The 13,056-nt window shown below is 36.4% G+C and overlaps 1 protein-coding gene across 7 annotated transcripts in view; it reads left to right on the top strand.

The window, feature by feature from the left end:
• Positions 1-13,056, top strand: part of kaznb (kazrin, periplakin interacting protein b) — a 195,748-nt gene that overhangs the window by 162,810 nt on the left and 19,882 nt on the right. The gene's annotated exons all lie outside the window — the stretch shown is intronic.

Here is a 13,056-nt window from a genome sequence, read left to right as displayed (position 1 = left end):
TTCAGAACACAAATGAAGATATTTTTTTTGAAATCCGATGGCTCTGAAAGGCCTTCATTGACACCAATGTCATTTCCTCTCTCAAGACCCATAACAGACACTAAAGACGTCGTTACAAAGCCCATCTCACTACAGTGGCTCTACAATAATTGTATGAAGCGACGAGAATAGTTTTTGTGGGCAAAAAAACTAAATAACGACTTATATAGTAATGGGCCAATTTCAAAACAAAGTTTTGAACCGTTATGAATCAGCGTATCGATTCATGATTCGGATCGCCAACGTCACGTGATTTCAGCAGTTTGCCGGTTTGACACACCATCAGAATCAGTATTGACATAGAGATCTTTTTAACAATGTAAATGTCTTCAGTTTAATGCATTCTTTTATGAATAACAAATCTTACTGACCTCAAACTTTCCAATGGTAGTGTATTTTTGTAACACATCATAATGTATATATATATATATATATATATAAAAACTTTTTTGCATGATGACAGTAATAAATGATTCTTTGATTAGTTCAGTTTGAACTGATTCCCAAAAAATGAATCTACAATGACAGCTTTGAAGATGCTCTGTTGATGCAGAAATGCATCTGTCTCTTTATTTCATCATTTACAAGAGGACACAGGTGTATCTGCTTGTGTCTCTGTGTGTGCTCATAGTCCAATGATATTTTGAGACTGTTGTGCCACCGGCGCCAACAAGGCTTGGTATGACCTCTGCGGCTCACTGATCTACTTTGTGCCAGTGGTTACGCTCCAAATAGATGAAGATAATGAGTTTGACCCTCCAAGCCCCTACTGCCAGATGGTTCTGTCAAGCTCTGCCCTTCTCTTCCATCCCAGAGTACAAACTACAAGTTCACACTACAGCTCACGGACAAGTTTCATGCTGCCAAAACCCTGTCTGGAGCACCCACGCCGACAGCTACTACAATATGTTGCATTCCGTCACCTCAGCCAAGTCCACAGGGATTTTAAAAGAGACACTTCACTTAAGTGATTGCATTACGTAACAGAGCAAATGATATGTCCTGAACAAAATTGTGCAGTTGGAGAGAACTGTCCAACAGGATTTGCTGCTGCCAAGCTAAATGACAGAACAAAGTGGTTTTATTCCAGTATCAGAGGAAAGCATATGCTTGAGTAGGAGGTGAACGAAAACAACAGTAACCGCGTTTGGAATATTTTAAAAGTCTAGCCCTTATTGCTTCACTGTGACTGGCAAGCCAAGTTTCCAAACCCTTCGGCATCACTGGCATGTAAATGTGTGTGGTCATATGTAAATATGTCTTATCTTGCTGACATCAGAAAGTTCAGAAGAATCTGGTTTTTTTATAGCCAAGCTGCTATAAATCCATAATAAAGTAGTTTAAAAACATAAACATAGCAAAATGGGCTTTCAATTAAACTTGGCTGCCTATAAAATAAAAAACTTCCATCACCCATAATGAACTGGACATGATGGTGTCTAAAGCCACTCCTGCTATGGAAACGCTTACCAGAGTCAAATACTGCCCTACTTTAGTAGGAAATAAGTATATACTCCTTAGCAAACTTTTAGTTATAATGGTGTCAACTTGTTTTGCTCCCAGGTGCAAGAATTCAAAGAGTTAATGTTTTCTGGGAGTCACTTTTGATTTTTAGTGAAAGATCCAGAGCGTTGTAGTGGCTAAAAGCCATGATGAAAAATCTGAAAAACCAGTGTTTGTAGTCAACATTTCAAACTGTGAAACATTTCACAATGATTTAGAGGGGGTATCTAAATGAATCGTTCTGGCAGTTCCACCCAACCCACCAAAGTGAAATCAGCTGCCGTAGTGTGTCATTTATCTATCATAATGCTGTAGAAATAGTATGATACAATTTTCAGCGATAACCTTAAGCCCTGTTTCCACCAAAATTACCTAGAACAATTTGTCCCAGGAACTCTTTAGATCCTGGTTCCTGTAGTCAAAACACACTGAGTACCCTGTTCTGTTAATAACCCTCTGTCGATCCGACTATCCGTGGGCGGGAATACAAAAATGTGGAAGTATAATCTGTAGTTTTCACAAAAGCCCTGGAGCTCTCAAAAGCTTTTGCTAACAAATAAAATAATGAATTTCTTGGTCCAGGTATTACAAAGAACGAGTACAAATTGTTCATTTACATACCGACATTGTAACAATACAAAGCGGAGAAAAAAATAGGCAAAGTTATACTTTAAGGTCTGAAATGCATTTTTAATGGCAAAAGATAAAGGAAAATTGGTTTCCTTCTAAATGCTGATCATACTAAGCACCAACTTTAGTACTAAAGTTAGAGCAGTGATTGATTAATTGTATTTATTTTCATTGGGTTTATTTCTATAAGGACGTAATCTTAGTTCTCTTATTGTACATGAAAATTTTAGCTAAAATGCATCTCCATACTGTGTGTGATATATACATTATTAGAGCTATCAATTGATTAGATTTTTAATCTCAAGCATACAGCATTGATCTCATTAAACACATTTATTTTGTCATCATTTGCTATATCCAGCAATGTAAACAATCAGAAAACTGTATTTTCTGCAAGCTTCAAAGACCATTGGAGACTCCAAAAGGACACCAAATGACCAAATATAAGGAGTCCATATAATTATAATACATTTATACACACCTGAGCACTAAGCAAAAAAAAAAAAAAAAAAAAAACTTTACAGAATTCACAGTGTATAGTATGTGTACAGAGTAACAACCACAGGATTGTTTTCATTTTAGGCGAGTCAAGCTGCAATACAGAACAGGACCACACAGAGACGGAGATGCCCAAAACTCCTAAATCAACCGCTTTGACTGCATAAACCTACGATTACTAATCACAACAACATACACATGACAAATCAAACATTATCCTTCCTGAGTGTGTGTGGAAACAACGCAAATGTACTGTTAGTCTGTACATAAACGCAAAGTGTAATCAGTGATCTAGAGCATGCACATACACGGTTTGTTCTTTGTGCATCAATATAACACTCTCATGCAACAATTAATAAAAATAAAAATATTAAAAATAAAATAAAAATCGCAGAATAAAAGAGAGCTTGTGTTTTAAAGCAAAGCACACACTGGAATGAATAATTCACCAAAAATACAATGTAATTCAGGATTCTCTTTGATATGTCTGATGTAATCAGCCTGGCCTTCTTTACATTAGAGCTGTTTTGGACTGTTTGAATGATTTCGATTACTGGATCACTGAAAACTTTCCCAGAGTTTTACAGCTTAAAATGGCCTGATTACAGAGAGGCAGAATTGGGTTAAAGAGTTAGAATGGAAATGTCCTCCTACCAGGGATACAGGTGCGTACAGATGCTCAGTGTGATGGTGATAAACTCCCAACTTGTAGGATCATATAACTGTTTGACAAAAATTACATTAATGATGCAGTTTCACATACTTCTGTGATTTTGTTTGCATTAATAGCGTTGAATTATTTTGATGCGTTAAGGAATTTAAATAAATTGCATGCACTGCGATTAAATCGCACTGATCTACATTTTTCAGTTGGCCAAATTGAATTTCTGTTAATTAAATTGCATCAATTCACAGAAATTCAATTTGGCCAACTGAAAAATTTAGATGTGATCAGTCACTAGAAAATTGTCATGACATTATTTATATATATATATATGCCACTGTTTAATTATTTAAAAAATATATACATAAAAGACAGACAATTTTTATTGTTATCATTGTTTGTAGTGAGCTCCAAAACTGACAGCTTACCATGAGTGTTTTGGGAACATCACGTTGAGTGTTTATGTATGTGCGTGTTTTGGTCAGACACTTGGTGCCCATCCGCTGACATGGCCTAATCTGTCCTTAATGAAAGTGTGAATCAATTACCACTATCTCCAGTTGGCATGGACAGGCTGAACTTACTAGCAATTTATACGCAGAGCAATTAATTCAGCACAGCTGTTACCCTCAGATATCCCCACACAGAGGACTAGAATACATGCATACACACACACACACACACACACACACACACACAGGTTCTCACTTTTTGCCATCATGCAAAATTTTATACGATTCTGCACAGATGCCACACAATACACATGCTTTTAATCTTCACTTTATCTCAAAAGTGTGCTACACAAGCCATATTTTCTTGACAGAAGGCACACAAGTGTCAGAAATCTCTTCACATTGCATGAGACTTTTAATGCATTTTCATGCATGTATTTTGGTGCTGGCACATGTAGTTTTATCGTAATATAGCAGCCGATACACCTCCTACCATTTTAATACTTTATCACAGCACGTGGGTGTTATTTTTTTATATATAAGCTCGTGTGTAGGTATTAAAAGAATGCTGAGGTTGATTTTATTCGCCTATATGGGGCAGCATATTTGGGTCATTCTGGGGTTTTATGTGGAGTACGCAAATATTTCATCCGGATTATTAAAAATGTCTTAGAATTATGCATCACACTTGATGTATTAGTAACTGGCTCATTTAGCATTTTTGGCAGTTGTTCCAAGGAAAAACTCAAATCCAAATGAAGCTGATATTTAGTGTTTCTGACAAGCTTCTCTTCTGAGACAGTGTTTTGCAGTTATGGCTTGGCTCACTGTTTACAATTCCATTTACATTAATTCATTTAACAGATGCTCCTATTCAGAACAACTTACAAATGAGGAATACTAGGGAGATGGAAACAAGGAGGGCCACAAACCCAAGTTCCAGAATATAAGAGTGTATGTGCATACTAAGATTTTAAGGAATAGTTGTGTCTTTAGGCAGTTTTGGTTGTAAATATGAATTAATGCTGGTTACTGCCATGCTGTTCACTAGAAAAAGTCATCTGGTGAAGCTAGTTGACCAACATGGTCTTTGGGAGAAGTTGGTTGACTAAGGAATATCCATTAGGAATTTACCAATAATAATGTATATTTATAATAATGTAAAAGAAAATAATAATAATAATAATAATAATAATAATATCTTAGTGTTAAGCACTTTTGTAACATGTTACATAACTTAAGTTAAATGTTAATTAAAATGCTAATTAATGACTAACAAAAATAGTTAACATACCAGTGAATTGAATGAATTTGCTGGCATTTCTTTATGAAATTATCTAACTGGTAACTAAATACTCAGTTGTTTGATGAGATGATAAAAAAAAATTCTTATTTTATTCGTTTTTTGACTATTGATGTTTCTTTTGTTTCTGTGCTTGTCCAAAAATAATGAGAAATATATTTTTTAATTACAAATATATATAAAAAATCATTTGTATGAGATGACGAAATCATGATATTGTACAACTTCATATAAAAACATATTTAAAAGGATAATATTTTTACATAATTTTTAAAAGAATTAATAAAAAGGCACAATATGTAAGAGTAAGACTAGAACAATGTTATATATTTTGTTGACTTGTGCAATTTAACCAGGACACGGGCCATGTCTGTGCATCGCCTATCAATGACATCATACCCACGTTACCCTCGAGACCCTCTTATTGTTTAAATCAATTTTTCTTTACCTAGTTTTAAGTGAAGTCAAATCAACTGTATTTATATAGTGGCTTTAAAATGACATGCAACAGAATTTGATTCAGCTGTACAGCCGCTTGGGAGAAAACGGTGATGTTATCAGCTTATTTCAATTTATCATATAGCATTAATTTAGTCATTATTTTTATTTGGATATTTAGTCGAAATGTTAGTGTTTCCCCAACACAACACGGAACACAGTTTAAGATAATTTATATTTATTAAATATAAAATATCTTTAACTGTGTTCTGAAGATGTGGTGAGTCATTAATGACATAATTTTCATTTTTGGGTGAACTAACCCTTTAAGCTAGTTAACAAAATTCATGTTGATGTTGGTCTTTTCAACAGGATTTTTGTGTATAATGTAAAATGCTAATTTAATTAACCTTTCAAATATGTTTTGTTCACATGCGGAGTGATTGACAGGAGGTCAGGGAGACCGTGGCATGATTCACTGCTATCAAAGCAGGATAAGAGTATCGCTCTCTGCCTCTCTTGACCTCTGCTCTCCTCTCAAGCCACAAACGAGAGCCGTGATTTGTGCTTCGGTAATTTGGTTCTCAGCCTAAGAGGCATTAGCAGCGTGATCCATCAGATGAAGAGTAGCTCTTATCATCAAGGCACAAACCTCTCTGGTCTCCTGCTGCAGCCCACAGAATCATGTTCTTTGCCTGTCAATTATATTCATAATCATCAGAGTCGAACGGCTCACTAGGAAGCCAGTTATTGGTCTGCAGGGACATATATGTGCCAATAGCTGCCCTGCTCAATGCATGTGCGATCTATTGAACATCATGCTTTTCACTATTTAAACCTTTTACCTGAAAGGCAAAATTGCATAAGATATGTAAGACTTCAGAGATTATTCCTTTTATTGTGCTAATCTAATTAATTTATTGTTGTGAAAATAAATCTAACCACTTTAAGGAGGTTTATACTCAAAACAAGAAAACATTTGAAAGATAACTTAATTTGAAAAAAAGTGTTATCTTATACAGTTAAGCTAAAAGAAATGATACTATTTTGCAATCATCTTTTAGAAAACAAGACAAAATATTGATAAAAAAATATTCTAGGTTCACAATAAATTGTTCAATCAACAGTATTATTCATGATGATGAATAAAGCCAAACCAATACAATACAATACAATTTTCTGTAAAAATTACAACACGATCACATGCGTATCAATATATGAGTGTGTAATCTGAATAAAAGATCAACTAAGGATTTACTGGAAATGCTACGCAGTTTTTGGCATGCATATGATACACACTTTATGGCGTATATATGACGCTCTTGGGTAGGATGGGGTAGTGAGGTAGGTGGTTTGTGCGTATAATATGCCATAAAGTGTGTATTATATGCGAAAAACTGCATACCATATCCATGACAGTGCACACGTGTACTGATTATACGCATTTTCGTGAGATCGGGCTCAAAAATGTGTGTATTATTAAATAATTTTTTTGTCATTTTAGGTTTAGACAATATTTTGTAGATTTTTCACACTAAAATTTATTTTTACACTAAATGGCTATAAGAGAGCATTTCATTGTTTATGGATTGTCCTCATTCAGTTCCTTTATAAGTGCCTTACTGTAATACAGATATATGCACACACGGATGTGCAAATGGATATACATTGTGGAAATCAAAATCATATGACACAAGTGCTGTTGATTGAGCTAAACCTGTACTCAACCCAGAATATTCTTTTAAGAAAATGATTGTTTAACTAACAATGGCTACGGTGAACAAGGGGCCATTCAAAAATATTTACAGACTGGCCTATAACATCTAAGACAGATTTCCCACAAGTTTTAAAGCATATCCTCAGAATGATTTACACGAACTGTAACACAAACCTCCCCAAAGACTGCTGCTTCTCATAAATGTGTGGGACGCATACTGCACATCTTCTGTATTTGCTGTGAACTTGTGCTCCTAAACACAAATTGTAAAATATGTGTTGAAAATGAAAGTATGTGATGAAACATTCCTTTGCATTGATCAAAATATAAAAGCAGAAATCAAAGAGAGCCTTAAGAATCAGAATAATCCACTTTAATGATATTCTCTTTTGTGTTTTATCGGTTCTCCTTCTCTGACTCACACAGGCTCAGAGCGAGAGGTTTTTTGAACTCTTGCTCATGTTAATGATTAAAACCACTGCAGCTCACCACGAGTCCCTTGCTGCTGTATGGTCCTAGACTCCCCCCGAAATACTCCCAAAATGGGCTCTCAAATTTTTACCGTAGGGTTTAGAGCTCCTTAGACGGTCATATCCAAGCCAGCATAAATGGTAGTTTAGAAAAGCATTGTGGGAAAATGCCACAGACACTGTGCCCATGTCTGGAGGAAATGTTTAGCATTTTTTATTAATGGATTATTTGACAGACAGTAAATCCTTAGTTGATCTTTTATTCACTATGGCCCTGTTGAGATCCGTTTTGGTTGATCAGATCAAAAGTGGACCATGCTAAATATAGGTGTAAACAGGGTCTAAAATGTTTTTAGCTCATCCACTTTCGACCACTTCCAGTGGCCTGTTGCACAAAGTTTCAGTTGTTACCCAGGTAAATTCGAGATTAGTTTGAGCAAACTCTGGTTTTTCAGGCTCAAGAAGGTGGATTGGTTTTTATCAGTGTTTATCACCATGGTAACTGACACTACACAGCTAACCTGCTCTGGACTGGAGCAGGTTTTATTCTGGGTTTGAGGTCACAAACCCAAACTGGACCAATCAGCAGCAAAAAAACAAAGATGCAATAAAGCAACACCCCCTGTATGTCTCGCTCCAAATTAGAGTAGTTTGTAATAATAATTTTTAAAAAATTGAAATAAAATTGTGCATCTTTTGGTGCAAATTATTATAATATTTATATTATATGAATTATAATCACTTTGAATTCATATATGTTCATATAAATATTATTTTAATTGACAAGTAGCCAAATAGTTATATAAATATAATACATGCATTCATAATTCTTTTAAACAGCGTGTATTCATTGGAGCTCTTTGTGAACCTATAATTATTAGGCATATTTCTTTATTCAAGTCATGCATTGATATAGTCAGATATTCTTTCAGCTGCCTCCTCAAACTTTCTAACTTTTCAAAACAATCTCTCAATCTTCAGAAGAGAAGTGAATCAAACGGACACTGTGATTGGCTGTTTGCCGCACGTGTCACACTTTCAGGTGCACGCGCTTCAGAGTTGATCGGTAACTCTGGATTAAACCTGAGTTGACAGAGAAAGTTTACTGAGCTTTGAGAAAAGGTTGAACTTGATCTAAACCAGGTTGGATTTATCAATTCTAAACCTACTCTGCAACTCAGACTTTGTTCAGATAGCTTCATGCAACAGGCTTCAGATGTACTCGAAAACATATTTGACCAAATTGTTTTCATAGTGTAGACACACATGTGGTCAAATGCATTCAAACAGCCACAGAAGACCGCCTAATCTCCTCTGCCTACTGACCTAATGCGTGAATATTATTGGAAGCATTATGAGAATATTCCTTGCTAGACAGGATTTAAATTTTGTCTGCTGAAGACCCAAATTCTGTTTGAAGATGAAAAACAGAAGCACAATGTTCTCTCACCATTCCTGATTTCTAAACACAGGTCTATCAAAGCGGCAACAAAAGCTTCAAAGAAATCAGGACAGAAGTGGTTGAAAGTGGACAAAAGCAACGGAATAAAAACGGGTATGTGTCTGCCTCGGGTATTTGTGATCCGATCGACCAAAACGCATCTTAACACCAGGTGTAAACATGGCCTGTATTGTTTGCATGCAAAATGCATTGCATAAAGAATGAGCCTTTAATTTCTGTTTCATTCGATAAATCCAGCCGTCCCTTGAGATTTGGAAAGTGTGCCAGAGCCCGAAGACACCTGCAACCTCTCCATCATTGACCGTATGTGGTCTGCTCTGGGTTTCAAGTCTGTGGTTGCCATTGGGACCTTCAGACCTTCGTTAAAGTCTAGCATGAAAAGATATGCTTTGTTTTTAGAGAACCAACTCAAGGATTGATTTCCCTGCCACAAATAATGCAAAGTTTTTCCTTGTCCCACTGTATTTTCTGTGATGAATTCCCTTTGAGAATGCTTTTTTAGAGTTGCCTAAGGACCCAGTTACGTGTGCAGGTTGTTTGGGAGTCTCTTGGAAGGGGTTATACATCAGAACTTGTCTACAGATCCGTTGAAACATGCATTCTTGAGTTTAGCCCTTTACAAAATGGTTTATCACAGAACTGCAAAACCGCAGGCCAAAAACTGTCAGATAAAGACAATCTATGGAGAAGAAAATATCGCTGCCGCTGCAAGTTTATATAGCTGGTTACTGTCATCATTTTATGTGGCAGCAGACAGCGCTGTCAATGTGATTGAGATTTTACTAGCCTATTAAATTAAATCATTTTCCTCTTTTATGAATGTGATGGAATGAAAGTTAAACAAGTATTTGGTGCTTAATATTGACCTACTTGATTCCAGTTGAATAACAGACATGGCAGAAATAAATTCTAGAAAAATCTTTTACGCACAAAGTTTAGTAGCTTTTATTGCTCTGTATATAGACTTATCCATTTCTACTTTTTGACAGCTCGGTTTTGCTTTGATTTATCCACACACCTAAGCACTTGGTTTGTTTGGCTTTTGAGATGATAAGTGATAAGGGGACATGATGCCAGTGTGAATCGATTTAACTGCATTTTTGGGGAATTAGGGGCCTGATTGCTTTTGTGAGTATCAGCTTCAGTTCTCAAAGCAAAAAGACCTAGATACAGTCTCTCCTTTAATGAAATTCTGATGAGATTTCATACAACTCTGAATGAAGACTCATCAGCTTCTTCAAATAGAAACTGTGAACTATTTCAAAAAGCTGAATAACTATATATGTACATTTGGATGCCAGAAAATACTTGGATTGATAATGAATATATGTTATTACATAAATACCCACTAAAATACTTGGACTTGTTTTCATTTTACTTTTAGTTTAGGTTTTAGTCATTTTGTGTGAAATGTGCTTTTGTCATTTTAATTTTAGTATTTCAACAATGTGCATTTTTTTTATTTCATCGGTATTTCAGCATGTCAGAGATCATCGTTCATTTACTCAATGATTAGTATGTTGGGAGAACCTTTGTCCCATGATTTTTTACTTTTTCGGAGACTGACACTGGTGTGTTTGCTGGAAAATCTGAGCCTTAACATGGAGGATTACACACGCTGTGTAATTTTATGATTCATACTTTGCTTCAAGAGTTTGGCACATACCAGCCGAACTGCTGCCTGAGAGCAGAAGCCACATAGTTCTCATACAAATACTGGTCATAAGCCAAAGCTTTGTGTGCTGGGACTCAGAGCAGGACAACAGCTGGACCCACTGCCCCAAATAAGTCTCTGCCGAGTTAAACAAATGAATAAGTGGCTTTGGGCTCCAACACGACAGTGTGAAAGATGACACTTTCCAGGAAAATAAAGCTTCCTGTGCCATGTTGAAACCAGGTTGCTTGCCTCTGCCTGGTGGTGGCTGCAGACATTGACCAATGGGCTGTCTCTGTCTCTGTCTTATCAGTCGCGCCGCAGACGCTCACCTTGTCAACGGTAGGCTGAAGAAATGCCTCGAGCACCTGGTGCTATCTCGACTCGCGGCCGGCCCCCTCTCTGTGTCGTATGTTCGCAGCTTAAGAGTGGGATCGCTTTTAAACAACCGCTGGTTGAAGTGATTTAATTGTCAGTTTTATCTGGAAGTGCTCTCATCGAGTGATGTCATGTCACATTAAAGTGAAGGTGAGGCACCAGCGGTTACTGCACTCATGGAAGGATGCGGCATCAGATTGAATACAAACTTCCAAAATCATAATCTTTGATTATAATAAATATACAGTTCATATATATACACACATACACACAGAGAGAGAGAGAGAGAGAGAGAGAGAGAGAGAGAGAGAGAGAGAGAGAGAGAGAGAGAGAGAGAGAGAGGGAGTGTGTGTGTGTGTGTGTATCTGCAGGTCTTAAAAGTCACTATTACTACTTAATTCACTATTACACAAATTAAGGCCTAAAAATGTCTTAAATCAGACCGGAAAGACTTAAAATCATAGTCATCATGGCATTTAATGTTAACAAATTTAAATCTTCCTCAGTAATTTTGTCCCGCTTTTCCATACAAATATCTAAACGTCTTTGAAATTGGCAGATATTTGTTCTTGTTTTAATCATAAACTCATTTCAATTGGATCATCGTCACGTCCTGATAAACTCCCGCAAAAAAAAAAATCTCTAAGAAACATAGAAGCCACCATATATAATAATTTTCCTATAAATTATTTGCGTCCCAGAGAAACTTGTGCTTTCAGAGGCAGATGTATCGGATAGAAAATCCGACTCAAATGAGTGCATATGTTTTTTTTAGGCACATTTTTACAATTTATGCACATCTTGGCATTTCCATTCAGTATTTTTTGATGTGCATAAAAATAGGTGGATGGAAACATAGCTGATGACATGCCTGGTGGGATGTATTTTACACTGAGTTGCACTGTAAGCAAAATACCTCATTATTTGTATTGATTGCTCTTGATAAGTGCTGTAGATTTATTTTATCCCAGTTGGGCTTTTATTGTCCAGGCTAAAGTGTGGGTGCATTATAGTTTACAGTTAATTGAATTCTATTACTTGATAAGCTCCCTCGTTTCCCTTGAAAAAGATTGATGTTGCAGCTGTTGCCTGGTAATGCAGAGTATGTTGAGCGAAGGCCTCAGTTTAATTTATTCACTTACTGAGCATATCAGTAGAGGCAGAGCGCACCTGACTGGCAGCTCGCTTAATTCAGCTTACTTTCATGACTCGATGGTGTTCTATGAATTTCCACCACATTAGAGGGACAAGACTTAAAATGTTGACAGCAGAAAGTCACCACATGAGCTTTTGAAAGTCCTTCAATCAGCTTTGCTCTGGTTTATAGGCACTCTCAGTGCGGGGTTGAGATATGGGCCGCTTTTTTCTCTTTCATTCAAAGCAAAGTAGGCACCACTCTTCCGCTTATTAAAAGAGGCTCTGGAACATTTTTGTCCCCTCACCCTTATGTCTCTCAAAGCCTAAACAGTTTTGCTTGTGTATTTGTTGATATATTGCCAATTACTGCTGTTTTGCTTTAAGTGGGCCTGAGTCCTGCTCTTGTTGCCGTGGTTTCGCTCGCATTCCTAATGTGTCTGTTCTCTAACTCCCTTGACTCTGTGAAAGAGCCTTGAAGCGGTGCAGAAATCGTCTCTCACCCCCTCCAGATCTGAATGGCGCTTTTTTTTATTGTGTGGTCTGCTGCTCTGTGATTAAAAAGAATGAAAGATAGTATTGTTTAAGAATGAGAAAATAAATGAAATATCTTAACAGGCACTCTTTGTTTGTCATAATTATGTTGTTTCCTCTTAGCCTGCTGGCCACATAGAAATATAAAATAAAATGTAGTGCTGAGAGCTACTTGTTACT

Source organism: Pseudorasbora parva, chromosome 22 (genome assembly GCF_024679245.1).
Source record: "Pseudorasbora parva isolate DD20220531a chromosome 22, ASM2467924v1, whole genome shotgun sequence".
Classification (NCBI taxonomy): Eukaryota; Metazoa; Chordata; class Actinopteri; order Cypriniformes; family Gobionidae; genus Pseudorasbora; species Pseudorasbora parva.
This window is presented reverse-complemented; position numbering and strand designations above follow the sequence as displayed.